The following is a 22,910-nucleotide window of genomic DNA, read 5'->3' as shown; positions in this document are numbered from 1 at the left end:
AAAGAAGCATATCGTACACACACACACACACACACACACACACACACATACACACTCACACACATACACACACACACATATACACACACACACACACACACACACACACACGACTTAACATTTGTAATACTGGCAAATCTGCTCCCGTGCATTGATGAACATACTCTTCCAAGAAATTACCAAGGTATCCAAATATCCCAAACCCACAAAATAGTCTTTTCTTCAATCCCTGGTTTTAGTTTCATATCTAATTTCTCTTTTCAGGGAGGTTGGTAAACTTCCAAAATAAGACATCAGAGATATCAAATTTTGCCTTTTGGCTTTTCTGAGTTCCCAACAGTGCATCTCTCTCCCTAGCATAATTTCAAGCAGCTTCTGCAAACCACACAGAAAACAAGAAAACATCTTGAGGCACAAATATGACAGAAGGGGGAGAAAAGCTTTCATGAATTGGTATCTCCTTTTTCATCAATGGAAAATGAGCACTGTGTGCAAACTATTGATGCTTTGTTGTGGGTAGGTTAGAAAAGTGTACCATAATCTGCATTTAAAAAGCTTATAAATGCATTCAAAGGGTAAGCTGGTTAGTGCCATCACAAGTACAGAAACACTCGATAACAAAAGCAGTCAGCATTTTCCATACCATATGCTTGTAAATGTTATTCTGCAGGGAACCAATTAAAACTATGGAATACTTAGAACACAGACATATGGAACCAAACAGAGCAACTTATCTTGTCACTGCAGTGCTTGCTCAGTACATCTATTAAGAACATGTAACATTGAATTATTAGGACAAATACATGTTGTCTTAATTATGAGTATGAAAACAAACCTAGTTTTTTAAAACCCACCAACATAGGTGATGTTGTTTGTGGTTTGTGTTTTCAATGTTGTCTTGTAATTTTAAGGTCTCTCTCAATGAAGTGAAGCCCCCAATCGTAATATTGTGCAAAAACAATAATGTTAAATATCAACTGTCCATTCTCAATGACCTGTGTTATCTACAAGTCATTTAAAAATCCCTGGATATCAGTTTTCTCTTCTATAAAATGGGCTTAATACAATAGCTACCTACCTCATAGAGGACATTGTGATAAAAGTACTTTAGAAATTATTAGTCACTATCACATCAATGAAGGTATTTTTTTATTATTGGGTCAAAAAAGGTAGAGATTATATGAAACAAACATAATACAAAATTAGCCCTACAACCTTAAAGATAAAAATATGGAGATAGTGACAGCATATTTCCAAGTATGGAAGAAAACCATCTTAGCTGTGTGTTTGACAAGGCATTTATTCAATTTACGGATTTAATTCATTTTTTTTTCTTTTTCCTGTTTATTTATGTAGGCACTCAACAACATAAATTTTCCTCTAAGAACTATTCTGGTTGCATCCCATAAATTCTGATGTTTAGAATTATTATTGTGAATGTCCTTCAAGTATTATGGTTTTTAAATTATAGCTTTAATGTAATTATTGTTTTTATAATAGTAATCATTATTTTGTAAATGCAATTTTATAACTTTTTTCATGTTACTGTTCTCATTTTATTGAATCATATCCTAAAAATACAGTAAATGACTCCCTCAATTCTTATCCCAGCCTTTGGGCAATTTGGCAGTGATATTTGGTTTCATTGTCTGTGTGGTCAGTCACATAGTGTGCTGAAAGAAACCAGAATGAACTCTGTAATAAAATCAGTCTAATTTCACATTTGTTTTAAAGGAACTGTAGCTGGTTCTGGGAATTTCTAGTTATTGAACTGTGCTTATAACCCAGAATATTAGGAAAATACAGATTGTTTGGTCATTTTCAAAGATTGGGTTGGCATGTGCAAACAAAACTTCAGTAGGTGATAGGAAAAAAATTTTTAGCAAGATACAATGAGAAAGTAAAGTCATATATTCCATAGATCTTCAACATCAAGAGACCAAGAAGAATGAAAAGATATGGATGATAAAAATCAGCAATGGCACCACAGGAAGTCTTTCCTACACCATCTCCCTCAATAACTACTGCTATCCCCCCAAAAAAATTGCCCTGAATTTATTTTATATTTATTTTTATATGTACATGTGTCTCCTCTAATAAAATAGAAGCTACTGGAGGATGAGGGATGTTTCATTTCTCTCTTTGTATTACCAGTACTTGTAATTACTTGTATTTTGTAATTTGTATTATTAAATTTGTAATTTGTATTACTAGAATAGTACTTAGAAGAGACTAGGTGCCTAATGAATGCTTGTGAACTAAAAGTTGATTAATCAGCTTTCAACATGGAAAGAAATTAGTCAACAAGCATTTATTGACCACTTACTATGTACTAGACAGTAGGTATTATAAATAAAGGTGAGAAAAATCCCCCTTCTCAAAGAGTATACAACCTAATGGGGAAAATAACATGTAAATATCTAGGTAAATACAAGATATATATATATATATATATATATATATATATATATATATATATAATGTGAAACTAATATGAAAGGGAATATAAGCCATTGGGTGACTGGAAAAGACCAGCTGCAAAAGATGGTTTCCAGGCTAAATTATGAAGAATTCAAGATAAAGGGGCAAAGTATTCCTGGGGAAATACTAGTACAAAGATGAGGAAGTAGGAGACAGTTACTCTGGCGAATCTCTAATTTAAAATATTTTATGAAACATTAATGTATTGTTAGTGTAATTGTGAACTAATTCAAACATTCTGCAAAACAATTTGGAACTATGCTCAAATGACTCTAAAATTGTGCATACCCTTTAATCCAACAGTACCATTACTAGACATGTATTCCAAAAGAGATTAAAAGGGGGAAGAGAAGGACCCATATGTTAAAAAAATATTTATAGCAGCTCTTTTCTCAGTGAAAAGAATTGGAAATTGAAAGAATGCCTATATATTGGAGAATGGCTGAATAAATTGTGGCATGTGGTTATGATCAAATAGTATTATTCTATAAGAAATGATGAGCAGGATGCTATCAGAAAAACCTGCAAAGTCCTCCATGAGTTTATGCAAAGTGAAATATATTATCTACAAAGTAATAACAATGTTGTGGGATGATCAACTGTGAATGATTTTGCTATTCGCAATAATTCAGGTATCTAAGACTGATCTAAAGGATTCATGATAAGTGTTATCTATATCCAGAGAAAGTTTCATATATCTAAATACAGATTGAAACAAGATTTTTTAAAAACTTCATTTTTCTTGAGAATTTTTTTTGGGGGAGATCTAAGTTTCTTTTACAACTTGACTTTTATGGAAATGTTTTACATAACTTCACACAAGCTTTCTTAATGGGGAAGTTGGGGAGAGAAGGAAGAAAATCTGGAACTCAAAATTTTAAAAAACAAATCTTAAAAAATATTTTACATGTAACTGGAGAAAATATAATATTAAAGAAAAAAGAAAAAATGAACAAAAATATTTTAAATGATACAAAAATGACAGAGTACATGAACAATAACTAAAGCTATAAGGTTCCAGGCTGATTACTTCAGCCAGAAGTTATATGGGTAGGTGGCTCTATTTTGTGAATAATTTAGGAAGATTCTACCATCAAGTCAGGTAACCTGTTAAAAAAAACCCTGCTATTTACAGAAGGCAATAAACCAAAGTTTTAATAGCCTTCTGGGGGATGGGGACTTTTTTGTATTTGCTTAATGGTATGTTCTAAAATTTAAAATAGTTTAAAGGAGCTCTGTGAAACTGCCTCCTCTGGGGCAGCTCAGCAACTGAGAGCTTAAGGAACACCAGAAAAATATAGTACAATAAGGAATGGGGTTCCTTGGAAGTTTCTGCCAGTCCTAAGACACTGTACTTCTGAATATAGTAAGAATAAAATCATTATGAAAACAATATGCCTGAATGTTAAATTAGAATTTCATTTGACTTCCATTCATCTTCTGTGCTTACCACTGAGTACTCTCTATCTTGTATCTCTGTGCTTTTGCATTTGTTTGTCCCCTATCCTATCCCTATGTCTGGAAAGAGCTCCTTTTCCCATTTCTACATTCCAGAATCTCTGCAAGGGATAAACCTGGAAAATAAACTTGATTTAGCAAGTCTAAGGGGATCCACTGCATCCTGGAACATCCACAGTTGTCTTGACTTCAGTCTTGCCACTGACTGATGACTTTGGAAGAGAGCGTGAGGCAGAGTGCTTTGCACAACTCTGCCTCAATTAAATCAAGTTCATGAACAAAACAAAATATCATCCTCATGTCATCATTAGTGTTCTTCAAAAACAAAGGACCAGTAACAACAACAACAACAGTAGAATCCCTCCCTTCCTTCAAGGTATACCCCAAACATCACCTTCTAAATCAGAGTTCTTAACTTGGTACTAATAGACTTTGAGAATTTGAGAAGATATAAGATTTTAGATGGGAAAAATTATTTATTTTGTTATTATTATTATATTATTATTAAGTGAAATTTAGCATTTGCTTCAATTATTTAATAATAGAACTTTGAGAAGTGTTCCATAGGTTTTGCCAAACTGCCAAAGGGGTTCGTGACATAAGAAATGGTTAAGAACTCCTACATAGTGAAGCAGCTAGGTCTGGAATTCTGAAAAACTGATTTCAAATCTAGTCTCAAACTTCCTGTGTGACCTTCTTTCTACCTCAGTTTCCTCAAACTATAAAATAGAGTTAATAATAGGTTATGATGATCAAATGAGATAATATTTGTAATCACAATGCCTGCCACATAGTAAGAACTTAATAGTTGCTTGTTTCCTTCCTTCTTACATAAGTCATTTTCCTAATCTGTCTAGTTGCCAATGACCTCATTCTTTATTTTATATTTATTTATCCTGTATTTGCATGTTTAGGTCATTGTCTCCCTCGGAAATATAAGCTCTTTGAGAGTAGGGATTGTTTAATTTTTTTATATCTGTATCCTCAGTACTTAATATAGGGTCTGGTATTTTTTAACAAATGTTTGGTGATTTATGGAGTCCTAAATTTCCATTACAAAGGGTGAAAATAGCTACAAAATCAAATCAAAATAAGCATTTTAATAAATTTAGTTGTAGAATCAAAGGGAGATAGGGAAGAATAAAAAAGTTGTTAAATTTAGTTTACCAACTTTTAACCTCTCTAATTAGTTACCCTCTAAACCACACTTCAATTGCTTACAAGAAATTTAAGCCCTAAGCTAGATAGGAAAGTATTGTTATTACTGTGCAAATTAATACATTTGGCATTTTAAAAAACCACCTTATGCAAAAGGAAACTTCATTCATCTCTTCTTTGGAGTTTAAAAATAGGGGCCTATCCAGTACTCAAGTCACTTTTAGCCCTACCACTCTTCTATCATGGTAGCAGATAAGCCTTTGAAACACTTACAGAGTAGAAACCTCTACTGTTTTCCATAAGAAAAAGAAACTTGAAGCCCCATAATTGAGGGCAAAGGTGTGCTTTCTTCCTAAGAATATGGTATGAGAATAAAGTACTGAAAGACCTGCTTTTGAGTATAGCCTCTTACTTGAATGAGCTGGCCAATAATGAGTAAACCACTTAATCTCTCTAAATTGCTATTCTGAGTCTTGTCTATAAAATGAGCATAATAATAACCAAACCACTGACTTTGGATGGTTGTTGTGAAATTCAAATGAGATTTTGTATATAAAGCACTGTATACAATTCAGTTATTATTTTTATCATTATTATTAGCAATATTAACTGTGAAAAATGACTTAAAGAATCCTAGTCAAGTAATCTTGGTCTCTTTTCCAAGTTAAAAGGCAAAAGGGCATATCCACAGGTTTAAAAGAAATATATCAATGAGTATAAAAGGAAATAGCATAGATAATTCACCTGTACATCCTGTAAAGCTGTATAATCCTCCATCTGAGCCAAATTCTAAAACCATTTGTACCCATGAAAAAAGCAATTAGGTCTACTTATTAGCATAGCTTTTGAACTTTGTGTCTTTGTATTTGTTTCCTAGAATTGAACACAGTATCTAGCACATAATAAGCATTTAATAATTTTTTTATTCATTCATGTTCAATCAAAACCTAAGGAAACCACAGATATTTTCATCTTTACTCTATTACCATTTCCCTCAATATTTAGGAGAAGTTTCATTTCTGTGTTTCTAAATTATTCCAAAGCAAGAAGAATGGAGAATGATGCTAATTTATATAGAAAGTTAGAGGCAAAATCATCACATAGGCTAAATATTATTTCTATGTCCGTTTACAACTCCTCTTTCACATCTTTGATTTTTTCCTTCAAGCACTTCCTTAAATACTTCTTATTTAGACAAGGGGCAAGTCCTGATAGTGCCTAGCATCTCATTGTAAGCTAACTCAGAATCTTCAGAAAGATGAAATCAAGGGAAAAAATCTGTGTAACAGAATTTTTGCCTACAAGATAAGCTTTACATCAAACCATCCAGATGACCTAGCCCTAGTGATTTCACATTTGTTCTGAGGCATGGCTAATTATTGACTGTAAAACATACTTAGAAATTGGAGTGCAGTAACTGGAAACTGGAATATGACCAAGTGAATGGTCCACCACTTAAAGAAAGAAACTTCTCTAAATTATAAATAACACACAATTAAAGGCAAGAGCCTTTAACCGAAGATGGATGTCCACCCCTTTTTGTGCATAACAACGAGTCATTATTGTAAAGAGGACATCTGTCTGATCTGTTCAAGATGGAAAAAATCTGCACTTAATTATTCTATAAAGACACCCTTAATTGCACTTAGTGCCCTCTTCCACAGATTCCAAAATAACCCCCAGAAAAAAGTAAGAACCTCAGAAAATATATTGCTATTGACATATTCTGTTTCCTTTCCTCCCTACCCCCCCTAAAAAAAGTTGTTTATCATAGCAGAAACAAGGATTGATTGATAGCAGCATAAGCAAGATGCACTGCTGATTTCTGGGTAATAATGATTAGCACAGAATGGTTAGCAGTGTGGTCAATAGGATGGCTTTCTGGATCAATGTAGATTCATGAACTGGTATTGATGATACTGAGTGCAACAAAATGGATTGATGAAGAGAATAGGATAACTGTTTATAGAATAAAATGTTCTCTCTAAGGAATACCAGAGAGAAAGATGCAGGAGAGAAAAAGAAGCAGTAGGGAAAAGTATCTCCCAGCAGCACCTAGAAGTAAAACAGTATTTTGGAGAAAGAAGACATCATTCTGAAGATAAACTTATTTACTGCCTTTATTCAAAAACACAAACTCCATCGCTAGGTTTTCCTTATCCATATTTCCAAAGCCTGCTTTTAATTTTAATGAAATTTCTGCACTTTGCATCTGCCACCATGCTTGGTTTTAACTCCACAGAACAAAATGGCCTCTCAAAATAAATTCCTCATTTCTAAACTCACCACAATGTTGCTAATTCAAGCTTTGATTGACCCTACCTCATTCAGCCTCAACTGTCATCTGAAAAGAAAGTCCAAGAGCAGAAAATCAAACTCTACCCAATTCTTTCCTTTATAAAGGACAGAAGCTGGACTTGGCTCACTCCTCTTTGCAGTTGCTGCTCTGTTTGGTCTCAACACCACAGAACAAGATGCCCCCATGCCAACTACCCTCTAGTCTCTCTCACACACATACCCCATTTGCTTTCCTTCCTCCTCTTGTGTATTGTCTTCCTCTTTAGATTGTAAGCTTCTTGAGAGTAGGGACCATCTTTCTTTTTATTAAGCGTAATATGCAGCAGAGTAGGAATTTAATAAATATTTATTGATTGCATTGGAATCTTCCTTAAAGGGCTTTAAAAAATATTCAATCACTACAAATGTTTTGGAATATATATATATATATATATATATATATATATATATATATATAATTGCTTTCTTTAATTCCTAAGATTTGGTATAATGCCTGACACAGAGTAGGCATTTAAATGCTTTTTGATTTTTTGATGGAATTCATCCACAACTACTTATAGACTGTCTTCTAAAGGATTTGTTACTCCGATATAAACTTATGAAAAAAAAATACAAAGAAGAATTTCCTGACAAAGAGCTCTCTTAAACACTGGTATAGAAATTTTAAAAGTAGGTGAAAATAGATACTCAACTCTTTGAGATATCTTAGAACAGTGGAAAAAATTAATGGTTCCCTTCTAATCCAAACTCTATGGTAGTTCTTGGGTTTAAAAATGACTTTTAAAAATACCACTTATAACACATACTTCAATCTAATTCAACAGGCATTTTAAATGGCAAATATATTATTTCTTAAGTATACATCTTTCACAAAAGTCTCACTTTGATGTCTCAGCATGGCTTCAAAGAAACACTGAATTCTCAAAGATCATCCCAATGGAATACAGAATCCACCAGGCTCTACCAAGTTGGAAGGAATTTGATAACAAATCTAGTGATAGATAGGATGAGGAGCAACCTAGCTTAAATTCAGAGAGGTTCATCACTAGATAATAGGTAGGGGATTATGAATTTTCAGCCAGAAACTCATGAAGACCATCTTCTAAGGCATAAAGATGTACCAAACTGCACTAATGGAAGTGCACACCTAACATCTTCAGCTTCACTAAGTATTGAAACTATGTGTATAGGAAGTTATCAAACCTACCATTCTGTGAATATAGAATTTTTTGGTTATCTTTTGTTTTTATCATTCATATGACAAGACTTTTTAGTATCCAGGAGAAAAAAAACAATTATTTCATTGATTGTAAACTGATTTTTATTTCCATCATATACACTTATCTTTTCATGTTTGTTTCAAGTAATAGTTTCTGCCTCCAGAAAAGTCAAGAGACTTTTTATGTGTAAAATATAATATAATTGAATTTCTACTAATATGCTGAATTTAATTATTTTGCATTTCACAACAGGAAGCAGACCCCAGAACTAGTACTCTCCTGTGGTGATCAATTCCTAAAATCTAATCAAACTTGAAAATTAACAACTTTTAAACAAAAGAAATATAACACCAATTCAAAGATGTTCTAATTGTCCTGTGCTGTTCCAGATGTTGGATAATATTTCATAAACCATTAATGTATATGTCAATAAATTCAAAATTCTAATTATTTAACCTTAACAACAAACAAAATCATTGTACATAAGGAGAAATAAATCAGCAGACATTTATTTAGATAAACTCTGAGGATATTTTTATATAATTGCACATGACAAAATATACAAGATGGGTAGTGCAATGGATATAACTCTTGGCCTGAAGGCAGCAAGACTTAGTTTCCTGAGTTTAAATTTAGCTTTTAGTTACTAAAAGCTACTTGGCTTCAGTTACTTGGCTAGTCACTTAACCCTCTTGGCCTCAGTTTCCTCATTTGTCAAATGAACTGGAGAATGAAATGGCAAACCAATGAAGTATCTTTGCCAAGAAAACTCCAAAGGCATTATAGTCATCCATGACTGAAAAATGATTCAACAACAAAACATAGCACAGTAAGTTGCAATAGGAAAAAGACTTCTGAGTACAAAATAATCATAATTTTAGTCTTACCCCTTAAATTACTTGTTCCCCCTATGCTCAAAAAGTTATCAAACTGTGCATACCCTTTGATCCAGCAGATCATATCCCAAAGAGATCATAAAGAAGGGAAAGGGACCTGTATGTGCACGAATGTTTGTGGCAGCCTTTTTTTGTAGTGGCTAGAAACTGGAAACTGAGTGGACGCCCATCAGCTGGAGAATGGCTGAATAAATTGTGGTATATGAATATTATGGAATATTATTGTTCTGTAAGAAATGACCAACAGGATGATTTCAAAAAGGCCTGGAGAGACTTACATGAACTGATGCTGAGTGAAATGAGCAGGACCAGGAGATCCTTATATACTTCAACAACAATACTATATGATGACCAGTTCTGATGGACCTGGCCATCCTCAGCAATGAGATCAACCAATTCATTTCCAATGGAGCAGTAATGAACTGAACCAGCTACACCCAGAGAAAGAACTGGGTGATGGGTGATGACTAAAAACCATTACATTGAATTCCCAATCCCTATATTTATGCCCACCTGCATTTTTTATTTCCTTCACAAGCTAATTGTACAATATTTCAGAGTCTGATTCTTTTTGTACAGCAAAATAATGGTATGGTCATGTATACTTATTGTGTATCTAATTTATATTTTAATATATTTAACATCTACTGGTCATCCTGCCATCTGGGGGAGGGGGTGGGGGGTAAGAGGTGAAAAATTGGAACAAGAGGTTTGGCAATTGTTGATGCTGTAAAGTTACCCATACATATAACCTGTAAATAAAAGGCTATTAAATAAAAAATAAAATAAAATAAAAATTACTTGTTCCCCTTCCTCTCTATTATGTAGGAAAGAGAAATACCTTTTGTTAATGGATCTTAGTGTTTTCCAATTATAAATCACTCTAATATGAAGAACAACCAAACAAATCATGAAAATCCTAGTGAATTTAAAAAAAAAAAACTGGCCTGAATAAAATGATTCTAATAAAGAACTGAAACTAGAGGCATATTTCCACCTAACATCATTGCTTCTGTACAAAAAAAAAATAGGTAAAATAATGATACAAAGGATTATTTCTTTATAGTAAAATTTTTATTTTTTGAATTTTCATCTCAGGCAAAAAGCCAAATGGCATTATTCTGAAGACTTTGGGTGTTATGGAGGTGTTCGATTATCAAGTATTAATGATTCTGTTGCAAAACAACGTTGGTTGGGGCAATACATTGGAAATGACTGTACTATATAAACATTTCAATTTAACCACCTTATAACATATTCTATATGTAATAAAAATCTATTCTTTGATGGTCTGTTCCTATTCACAGAAAGTCTTTGAAAAAACATATTCTCTTTTCAATATGGTAATAGAAAGAGCATTATATCTGAAATCAGAGAATTAATATGTACATCTCAAATCCAATATCTGTTTGACCTTGAAAAGTCACTCATTCTCAAAATTTTTGTTTTGTTTATTCATTTTTTTTTTGTTTGTTTGGTGTGTGGAGGGGGGTGGTATATGTTTTGACTGAGTCTCCCTATTTCCCCCAGGTTGGGAAATGCAGAGGCCAGTCATGGCCATCACAATAGTGATCCCTCCTCTCTCTCCTACCAGCTGCCACCAGTTTGCTCTACATTCCCTCACCCCACCCCCAGTTTGCCTTAATTTTTTCTTCCTTTTGTTATCATAGAACTTTGAATTCTCAAACTTCTCTTCCACTGGCAGAAATTGACAGAAAGATAGTCTTAAAATTAGAAAATCCCACTCTACAAACTGGTAGTCTTCATCATAATCCCACTATTATGACTTGCCAGTTCCATTTCCCTAAGGATTTATAGCTCATCTATAGCATTCAAAGACATTCAATCTGGACTTCTAATAGACATTTAAATATAACTTATAGTACTTAAGATATGCTTCCTATCTTATAATAAGTAATACTGCATTGTTAGAAGATTTCTTTGATTAATTTGACACATTCATCAGACATAGCCTTTGAAAGAGATTTGGGGATGGGGTGGGGAATGGATACTCTGAAGTAATGATTCACATTAAAAAGTCAGTTGACTCATTAGTTTTTATCAGTGTGCTTTCCCCTGTCCCTCCAAAGTATATTCAGTACCTCCTCTTTATTTTATTCTACTATAACAGAAGTTCTTAACTTTTTTGCTCTTTTGAGGTGTGGTAAAGCCTATAGGCTTCTCAGAATAATATATTTAAATGCATGAAGCAAAATATATAGGATTGTTAAATACACACACATACATACATATATATATATATAGATATCTATATATCTATATGTATATATATATATATATATGAAAGGCAAATGGAGATGGTTTTCCTCTAATTCTAAATTTCAAAATCATAAAGAAGTAGAGCTCATGAAATTTCCTTTTGTTTTTGCTCTATTGTCTGTTTTGTAAGAATCTGAAGATAGGTTTCTATCATAAACTTAGAAAATGTAGCTTACACAAACAACAACAAAACCATTCTTCTCTTATTGCTTTTGTCAATTCCTCCTTTCTCAGTTGTTAGCAGCCTGAAGAATGCATTTCCCAAACAGAGTGAACCTAAGGGACTAAAGACTAAGCTGAAGCAGCCCAGGGAAATATATATAGTCTCACAGCACCCATAGACCCAAAGGACACTAGAAATGCCTTGGATATGAAATTTTACTAGGTCTGGAATCTAACTGAATTTAGCAAAGTGTTAATGAAACAGCTACTACATACATTCAAATTATATTCAAAGCAACAAATAGCAACTACTTACTATGTGCAAGGCATTAAATGAGATAGAGGAGATAAAAGACAAACAACAAAAAACTGCACCTGCCTCAAAGAGCTTATATTCTACTAGGAAATAAAAAAATATATATGATAAGGAGGAAATTAATACTAACAATGTGAGGGATCAGGAAAAACTTTGCATAAGAAGTAGCACCCACAGTGATCTTATAAGAAATCTACAAACTGGAGATAAGGAGTAAAAGCATTCTGGGAATACAGGATAGCTTACGTGGAGATGATACATTGAGAAAAAAAACTGGAAACAAAGTATATGATTATCAATTGGAGAATAGCTGAACAAACTATGATCACTGAATAACACAGAGGAGCAAACTTAGGTGAATTGATACAAAGTCAAGGAAGCGAAACCAGGAAAGCTATATCTATCTATCTATCTATCTACCTATCTATCTATTATTACAACAATGTAATTAAAAAATAACAATGACAAAATGAAACAACACTGTATAATTACAAAAAAACAACCCTAGATTTGAAAAAAGAAGAGAAATTTTACTTTTCTGCTTTTTTTATAGATAGAAGACAAATATGGAATTTTGCATATGTTTCAGAGTTGATTTTACTTAACTGTCTATTTTCTCCTCTCTTTCTTTTTTATTTTTTGTTATAAAATATATATATAAAGTGCTGCCATAAATATTTTAGTGATGGAAACGTTCTACTTTTGACCTCCTTAGACTACATGAATCACGGTGAGATGAAAGGCTATGTTCATTTTAGTCATTTTCTTAGTATTGTTTTATTTTTTTCCAGAATAATTGTATCAACTTTCCAGAACGTCTCCAACATTTGTCATTCTCATATTTTGCCATATTTTTAAATTCCCTATGTATGAAATGAAACCTTAGAATTGTTCTGATTTGCAATAGTCTTTTTTTAAACCCTGATTTAAAGTAATCTTTTATTTGGTTTAAATATCTACTTATTTCGAAAACTGTTTATATCCTTTGACCCCTCAAAGAAACACTTCCAAAATTCTTTCAGTTGTACACAGGAAACTACACATGACTTGAAGATTAATTTCCATGAAAGGCAACATAATATAGCAAACTGAGCACTGACTTTAGAGGCAGAAGACCCCCAATTAATTACATTAATTACATTAAAGTAATGTAATCCAACTCTTCATTTCAGAGGGAAGGAAAAGCTCAGATATAGAAAATGACCAGCCCAGAATCACACAGGTAAGCCAAGATTACAGATCATGTCCTATGAGTATTTTATGTTTCAATCTAGAAGCAATAGGAAGTGGAAGAAGAAGGAGGAGGAGGAGGAGGAGGAAAGAATAAAAGAAGGAAGGGTGGGAGGGAGGGAAGAAGGGAAGGAGAAAAGAGAAGGAAGACAAGTAAGAGGAGAAGGAGGAGGGATTAAAAGTGACATTCAACTAGGCAATATTGCTGGGGATGAATTGGAGAAGAAAGACAAAACATAAAAATCGATCAAAAGGCTATTTAACAGTCCAGTTAAGAATTAATAAGAACCTGAACTAGGCCAGATGATGAATGTATAGACAAAATGAGACGTAATAATGCACTGAATAGGAAACAAGTGATTCTAATATAATTCACTTTTATGAAGATTCCAACTAAGAACTTAAGTATAAAATTGAATGAATTTTCCATTTGACAAGAAAAAAGACCCTAATGGCATTCAACTAGAGAGAAACAGAAACAAGTAGACTGTTATTTACCATCAAGTTTTCTAGTAACTATAAGACTATTCAAGATTCTAGGCTAAGTATTATAATTAAAAAAGATTCATAATATGCCAATCTGAAAATAAGGGGAGAAGGGAGAGATGTCCTTTTAGTCTTTTTTTGTTGTTGTTGTTCAGTGGTTTCAGTCACGTCCAACTCTTTGTGACCCCACTTGGAATTTTCTTGGCAAAGATAATAGAGTTGTTTGCCATTTCCTTCTCCAGCTCATTTTATAGACCAGGAAACTGGAGTATATAGGGGTAAGTGACTTGCCAGCATCACACAGCTAGTAAGTGTCTAAGACCAGATTTGAACTCAGGAAGATACGTTTTATTGGACTTCAGGCCTGGCTTTCTAGCTATTGCACGCACCTAGCTACCCATTTTTTGGTTTTAGAAATGCTTTACACTCTTAAAAATATTCAGGATTCCAAAGAGTGTTTATGTGAGTTATTTAGGTAAACAGATACATAGATACAGATACATTGATTTTTATCATATTAGAAATTAAAATGTGTTTGTGTTATTATAAAAAGTAGTTTTCAACCTCAAAGGCCCCCTGGGGAGTCTCACTTTGAGAACAACTACTCCAGACCTTGAGGTTTTTCAAGCAATTTTCCAAAATCCTTAAAAATTTTTTTAAAAAATTAAAAGGAGAATGCTCAAGATGAAAAGGGACTATTAAAGGGGGAAAGCAAAATACTAGGCCATGTAACATTAACAAAGAGCCAGAAAATGGCAATGCCTAAGCAGAAAACCAAAGGCCAAAAAAAGAAAAAGAATTATAAATAATTAAAAGCATCATAAATAAAGTAATATGCATAGACACATATAATAAACAACTTGAAGCAGAGGAAGAACAAAGAAAGGGAACACTAAAAATCCAGGAAGACAGGAAATCCATCTAAAGAAAGACTGGCACGAAGAAGAAGGAAAACAAACAGCAAACCCACAATGCAGAGAGAAAAATAGCCAACTCACTTGAGGGGAGGAAGTAATGAACTGCTTAATCTGCAAAAGGGACAGCAACTTTTTGTTTTTTCCTAAAATAGCTTATATAAGACATTTCTGATCGCTTTATTTTATACATACAAAAACTATGATGAATTCAGTCCTTGTCTTCTCACCAACCTCAATTATATGTAAATATGTTGATGTGTTCTTTATACTTCAAGTCCCATGATGACCTGTTTTTATATGTAAAGTTTAGAAGATACTAATAGTTTTGACAATAAGCAACAATCTATAGCTATGAATGTTATTGCTCAGTCATTTCAGTCATGTCCAGCTCTTTGTGATAGCATTTGGGGTTTTCTTGGCAAAGATATTGGAATGTTTTGCCATTTTCTTCTATGGATCATTTGACAGATGAGGAAATTAAGGAAAACAGGATTAAATGACTTGATAAGAATCACACAGTAAGTGTCTGAAGCCAGATTTGAACTCAGGAAGATGAAACTTCCCGACTCCAGGCCCAAACTGTGCCACCCAGCTGCTCATAGCATAGAAACAAATGTCAACTATTCAGGGATCTGCTAGATAAATAGGAAGAAAAGGCCACACATTACCTAGATAGTGTATTCTGGGGGGTTGTGCAGAGAAATATTCATCATTTCCTTCCATGCCAAAAAAAAAATCCACAATCCATATAAACTTGAAATCCCATGATGAAATTTTTATTCCTTTAGAAGATATAATGAAGCTCTGGAAAGAATATTTGTTCTCTAGTTAGAAGACCTTGGTTCAAATGCTGCTTCTAATGCTTATTATCTATATGGCCTCTGGCTTACCCTTGACTCAATTGTCTCATCTGTAAAATAAAGGAGTTGGACAAGTTGACCTCTGACACTCTTTCTAACTCTCTCTCTATGGCCTTGTTTCAAACCCTGTTCCCACTGCTAACTATTTGAGCTTAAGCAAATCACCCTCTGGTTATCTGTTCATCTGTAAAATGAGGAGTTTGGACTCAATGACCTCTGTGTTCCCTAGCACCTTTATATAGTTTTCTTCACATCTAGAGCGATCTAACTGCCTCTCCAGGAAATTTAAAAAGTAACTGGGTTACAACCCCTGCTCTGATTAACTCTGGTCTCTCTTCCCTCTGTTTATATAAAAATGGAGAGAGGGGTTGAGCATGATATTTTAAAATTCCCTTCCAGATCAAACAGTTTGTTAATCCAGAAGATCTAGGTTCTTTTTTGACTCCACCCCAGCTCAGCTCAAATTTCTGCAAGAATTGGATGAGTTTTCTTCTATGACTTTGCACAAGTCATTTTCTTTCTCTGGGGCCTCATTTTACTCTTTTGTAAAATGAAATAGTTGGATCTGTTCATTCAGATCAAAAAGTATACTTTCAAGGTTTGAGGGAGATTGATTTAAATCTCTTTCATTCCTCTCCCCCAAAGCATTTATTTATTGCCAGATATTCCACTCTGCCTCCAAACCCCAAATATGGATTGACTTAATTATCAAGGATAAAATAAGAAGCAGACAAATGACCCAATTCCTTTTGGCCAGCCTTCAGAAAAAGAGGATTATAAGGTCCTATCTCTGTATACTCCAATAATGTGGTATACACACATATGCACATACACACATGCACATATATACACACATGTACACACATGTGCATACATGCTGCTGTCATCACCACCACTACTACTAACAACAGCAACAGAGGTTGTTTTTCAGGCTACTTGCCCTATGTGTGGTCAGTGATACTTGTTCCAGGTGTAGCAATTCTGGTCAGTGCTCTGGTAATAACTTATGATTAAATGATTACAGGTAGAAGAGGGGCAGCTAGATGACTCAGTGGATAGAGCACTGTGCTTGGAATCAGGAAGACTCATCTTCCTGAGTCCAACTTGGCTTCAGACACTTATTAGCTGTTTAACTCTGGGCAAATTACTTAATACTGTTTGCCTCATGAAGAGTTGGATATTATTGAAATGACATAACAATAATAACAGATAGAAGAGGTAATGCTAGGTATTGGTGCATCAATGAAAAATCAAACTCTTTCATGATGTTGCCTAAGGCCAACCTGAATATATACCTTGCTTATTTTCCATTTCCTTCACTTCTGTTGTAACTCTTAAGTAACAGTAGAAATGTTATGGGCAAGAATCCAGAAACAATAATGGAACACAAGGTCTTAGTTCCACTTTAAAACTTGCCAACCCATTAGTATGCTAATTATTTAGCAGTATCGTTCATACATTATATGAGGGTGAAAGAAAAAAAAAACCCACAAGACCAGCATTACTTTAAGACTTCTGTCTTACTTGGTTTTCTATCCATTTTGTTCTGTTTATCTTATTGTCTAGGCTTGTTCCTTAGATGTTTGTGAAAGCCTGCTGGTACAGATCTCTGGTAAACATTTTACTGCAGCTGATGTATTCTCATCTCTATGTGCTGTGATTTTGGTGAGTGGTACTGCTTCCATCATACTGACAGTTATTTTAAAAATACAGACCCTAGAGTAGGAATGCTTCTGAAAGCTAAAAAGGAGAACTATGAGATGTAAAATGAATCACCATAAAGATTGTCAACTTAAGCCACCCAGTCCTAAAGAGGACAAAACTCTGCCATAAAATGTAAGATATTTCCACCTATCATTACTAAAGGGGGCAGCTAGGAAGCACAGTGGATTTGGCATCAGGAAGATTCATCTTTGTGAGTTCAAATCCAGTCTCAGACACTTACCAGCTGTGTGATCTTGGATAAGTCAGCTAATTCTGCCTCAGCTTCCTCATCTGTAGGATATAGAAGGAAATGGCAAACTAGTCCACTATCTTTGCCTACCCCAAATGGAGTCATGAAGAGTCAGACACTGTTGAAATGATTCAGCAGCAACAGATATAGCTAGGAATTTGTTTGCTGGGACAGAAATAAGAAATAAGGCCTTGGCAGAGCAAAGGGCAATCCAATTGGAGGTACATGCCAGAAAAAAAAGCAGCCCATTCTGTTGGGTAGAATAAGTGGAAGGTTTCAAGAGAGAGGAATCACAAGACTAGTACCTGCCCCAGGATCAGCATCAGGTTAAATGGTATAAAAAGATGGAGGAATGAAAGTTTTTGATTCTAGAGATGGTGGTCCATCAATGTCTCTGGTTAGGAAATATACCCCCTTGATTCCCTCATATTTCCTTGTCTTACTAAATCAGTCCTGATGGTCCCACACTATTTATGGCTCTGATTTTTTATGGTTTATCACACAAACTGTTTCCACTGGCTATTGATTCTAATTAAGATAGTACTTATGATATTCTTTCTTTCTTTTTTTTTTTTAATAGCCTTTTATTTACAGGATATATGCATGAGTAACTTTACAGCATTAACAATTGCCAAACCTCTTGTTCCAATTTTTTACCTCTTACCCCCCCCACCCCCTCCCCTAGATGGCAGGATGATCAGTAGATATTAAATATAATAAAATATAAATTAGATACACAATAAGTATATATGACCAAAACGTTATTTTGCTGTACAAAAAGAATCAGACTCTGAAGATATTCTTTCAAATAGGCAACAATATGACTTCTTAAAATAAGCACATATTTCAGAAAACTGAAGCATTTGGTAAATTGAGTGGTAGCAAATATTTGTGATACTCCATTTCCCAACTCCATGCTTTGCAAGGAGACTCCTGATATCTGGAATGTATTTCTTCATAATCTCTACCTCTTAAAATTCCTATAATCCTTCAAAAGTGTAATCTCTCTCCCTCCTGCCTGTCTTTCTTCCCTCCTCCCCTCCCTCTCTCCTTCCATGTTTCTCTCTGTGTCTCTGTCTCTGTCTGTCTGTCTCTCTGTCTCTGTCTCTCTGTCTCTCTCTGTCTCTCTCTGTCTCTCTCTCTCTCTCTCTCTCTCTCTCTCTCTCTCTCTCATTTGATACTATATTCCTTTGTGTATGCTTGTATTAACTCATCTGTATTCAAATTGTATTAGTCCAATAGAATGTATGTTTTTTAAAGCAGAGATCATTTCATTTATCTTGATTTATCTTTATCTTTTCTATCCTCAGCACCTGTCACAGCACCATGCATATAGGGAAAACTTTTTTTAAAAGTTTGTTTAATTGAATTGAATACCTGTAAAGCAACCTATGTTGAGTATACAACTCTGCTCGAAAGAAGACTCTCTCCAGGGGCCAAATGAGAATATTAATCTGTCGCTCTACAAATTAAATACTTTCAAAGGCATATAACAAGAAAAATCTTTTTGATCTCCCATTTCTTCCAAACTCCATTAGTATGTGGTATAATTCTCAATTGATACAGTGCTTTACTCGGGGAGTGAGATTTTGAAAAATTGCCTGTAGACTGAATCTTTAGAAACTGAAATTTTAGATGTGAAAAAAAAACATCTTATCTGACTGCATCATCTTTATGCATAAAGAAACTGAGGCCCAGAGAGGTTTAAAAAAGAGACAAAGATACTGGGTAGTAGAATCAAGTTTTGAATTTAATTCTCCTGACTTGCAGTCTTGAGCTCTTTCAACCAGAATCAAACTATAAAAGGCACCATAAATAAAGCTATAACATGATGGAGCTTACTGTGTCACAAACAGCTGAGGTAACAAATTCTCAAAATGAAGGATTCTGATTTCAAACAAAATATGTCTTCCCCCTGTATACTCCTATTTTTATCTGTTTTGAGAAGTTGAGAATTTTTATACATGGAGATATTTTACAAAGTACACTTTATTTCTGCAGATTCAATGAGCATAATTTCGAATAGTGTGACAGCATAGGCACCAAGCTATCTGATATCATCCTACATGAACTTCTAACATTATAGGCATTTAAAATTTATTTTTCCAACCTGGAATTTTTAGCGGAAGTGACAAAAGTGACAGTCACCTGTTCCCCATCACAGGTGTAAGGGTATGTTTGTGTTCTCTGCTGAAACCTCAGGGGAGGTGGCACTCAAAGTTCTTTCTATTACAAATGACACTCAACCGAATGTGGATGGTTTCTCCAGAGTGCCACGCTCTGTATATGATGGCTAATGAAACAATCATTACTCTCAGACTTCAAAACAGCTCATCAAAGCTCATCCCACTGAAGACTCCTAAACACAAAGGGCCTGCTTCCCTCTGGACAACAAAATATGATAACTATCAACATATTTCATTTTAGTTTTCTCTCATGTAGAAACCTATTCTATTTTTACCTAATCATTGGCATTTATGTAACAAGTTATATTTGACAAAGTACTTTCCTCATAGCACGATATGAGAGATGGCTGGTGCAAATATTATTTCCCCATTTTAAAGATAAGAAAACTGAGGCTTGGAGGGATCCAAAGATTTTAAGGGAGAGTTTCTCCTGCTTCTCCCTACAGTCCCCAACAGAATGAGCTGCACACCATCTCACAGGACAATAATGTCTCCCATGGACTCCCTAGAAAAATTCCTAGTTACATCTCTGCTAAGCAACAAATGGAAGTAACTCTGGTAAATGCAAACAATTTAAATTTTATGGAAAAGTCTTATCCTCTTTGAGTTTGGATAACTTCAATTTAGCTGTCTTTTTGATGTCTACACTTTAGACATCGTGTAATCCAATCTCTTTATTTTACAAAGCAAGGAAACTGGATCCTAAATCCTAAAAGAATTAAATGATTTTCCCAGAGCAACTAAAAAGTAGCAAAGTTGGGCTCCAAACCAAGACTTACGCTTCATTCCATCTCCATAAGTGACTTATCTAGCTTTTAAGGAAACTCAATCAACTTATAAAAAGAGGCTATTTTTTGACATGGTATTTCTTATCCCCCATATCTGAATGTGATGCAGAAGGTCATATTTTGAAAATGTTAACATTATTTTTTGGTCCAATGGACACTATTGGAGACACTATGATATAATATATAAAGACCATTATACTCAAATCAATAAGCCTGGCTTCTAATCCTGGCTCTGTGAATCTCCAGCAAGTCATTTAGCTGTTTTATCCAAACAGGTTACTGCCCAACTCAGTAATCTTCCTTGACTACCATTTGCCACTAGAACAAAATATAAACTCCTTCAGCTTGTTATTTCAAGCACCCTTTCACAATCTGACTCTAATCAATTCTTCCAGACTATTTTACATTGCTTTCCTTCATACACTCTCTATTCTAGTCAAACTTGCCTACTTGATCTTTGGTGAACCCACTTCTTCATCTCCCACCTCCATTCTGAAAAAATATGCCATTCTTATTAGCATTCCTAAGATCTTTAGCTTTCTTCTATGATCAATTCAGTCGTCATTTTCTCCTCAAAAGCTTTCCTGACCTTCCTCCTTGTCGATGCTACCTCCTCCTTCAAATTCAAATTGCATTTACTTTTTCCTATTAATGCTCTATTCAGAATTATATCTTTTCAATAAAATGCAAGCTATTTTTCTCTTTTTATTCTTGTTGCCTTATGCTTCATAGCTACTTAATTAATGCTTGTTAAATTGAATGGAAATGGGCATCAGTTTCCTCACCTGTACAATGTAGATGATAATACTTATACAAGTATAAGTATACAATATACAATACTTATACAATATACAATATTGTATACAAGTATATAAGTATACAATACTTATACAATATATAATTATATATATATAACAGGATTAATTTAATTAACAGGATTATTGCAGAACCAAATTAAATAAATCATGTGAAATTAATTTGTGACTGAGATCCAACATAAATAAAGCACCTATAAAGGACAAGGAGTCTAAACAGAGTCAGGGGCTAGATCCATGATTTCATTTTATAGGGAACTCCAGGATGATGAAAATCCCTTTATCAAAGTAGACTCTCACCTTCTTTGAAATTTACATAGTTTTAGAGTAAACAAGTTTGTAAATTAGTTTTATTTTGACAACTGTAATTCAGTACAATTGGTTTGTTTTGTAATTTTGTGTATTTTATTTTATTTTAAATGTTATGTATTTTAAATTATATAAATTAAATGAAATTACATTATTCTGATGTAAAAGTAAGTGTAAACATTTAATCTCTATTTTTTCCAACAAGTGCCCTAGGACTTATTAATGAGATCCAAAGATTCCCATGATTTGTTTATTTTCATTGAAAGGTTATATGGCAAATGTATTAAATATAGTTTACAATAAAGTGAATTAAAGCCAATTTTGTTTCGAGAATTTTTTGCTTCTCCTTCTTAATAAATGGAAACACAAAGGGTATCATAAGATTTAGGAAAGACTTTTTTAGAGTGTTAAGGGAAAGGGTTAAATTTGGGGAATTCTTATGTGCTTGAATTGTGAATACATAGGTAAATGAGATGCAAAATAAACTGCAAATTTGTATTTATTCTTTCCATGTCAACAACTCAGGGGTTTTGATAATATGACTATAATGGCTTTTTTGTAAATGTTGGGACAGAAGCAGACTAGAGGTTGGCCATGAGCTTGACTCTACTGTAATTTCAACCTGCATGAGTTTAGTACTCTTATATAAAAGCAGAGGAACCAAGCTCAGAGAATCATGAGATTTCAGGTCTGGAATGGATATTGGCATAGAGTTCACAATCTAACTTCTAATCTCTAACTTCACAAATATAACATTACAGATTGATGAGAATGTAATCCATAACCCCTTCCCATACAATTCCAATCCCAAACCAAGAAAAGCACAGAATTCTAGATGTATAGATGGACAGGACATTTAAAGTCATGTAGTCTCATTTTACAGATGAGGAAACTGAGACCCATGGAAGTTAAACATCTTACCAAAGATCTCACAGGTAGAAAATAGCAAAGAAAGGACTGGATTTGATTCCAAATCCAACAGTATTTCCACTGCACCAACCTATCTCCAAGATGGCATCATCCTTAGAAATATTCCATTTCAGTTTTATATATCAATTGAATATTTCTACTGTGACTAACCTAAATCTCACAAGCT

General features: G+C 33.9%; 1 protein-coding gene across 14 annotated transcripts in view; it reads right to left on the bottom strand.

Annotated features, from left to right (window-relative positions):
- Nucleotides 1–22,910, bottom strand: part of PRUNE2 (prune homolog 2 with BCH domain) — a 295,576-nt gene that overhangs the window by 248,843 nt on the left and 23,823 nt on the right. The window lies entirely within an intron of this gene.

This window comes from Sarcophilus harrisii, chromosome 1, assembly GCF_902635505.1.
Source record: "Sarcophilus harrisii chromosome 1, mSarHar1.11, whole genome shotgun sequence".
Taxonomy (NCBI): Eukaryota; Metazoa; Chordata; class Mammalia; order Dasyuromorphia; family Dasyuridae; genus Sarcophilus; species Sarcophilus harrisii.
The sequence above is the reverse complement of the archived record's forward strand: the minus strand, read 5'-3'. Positions and strand labels throughout refer to the sequence as shown.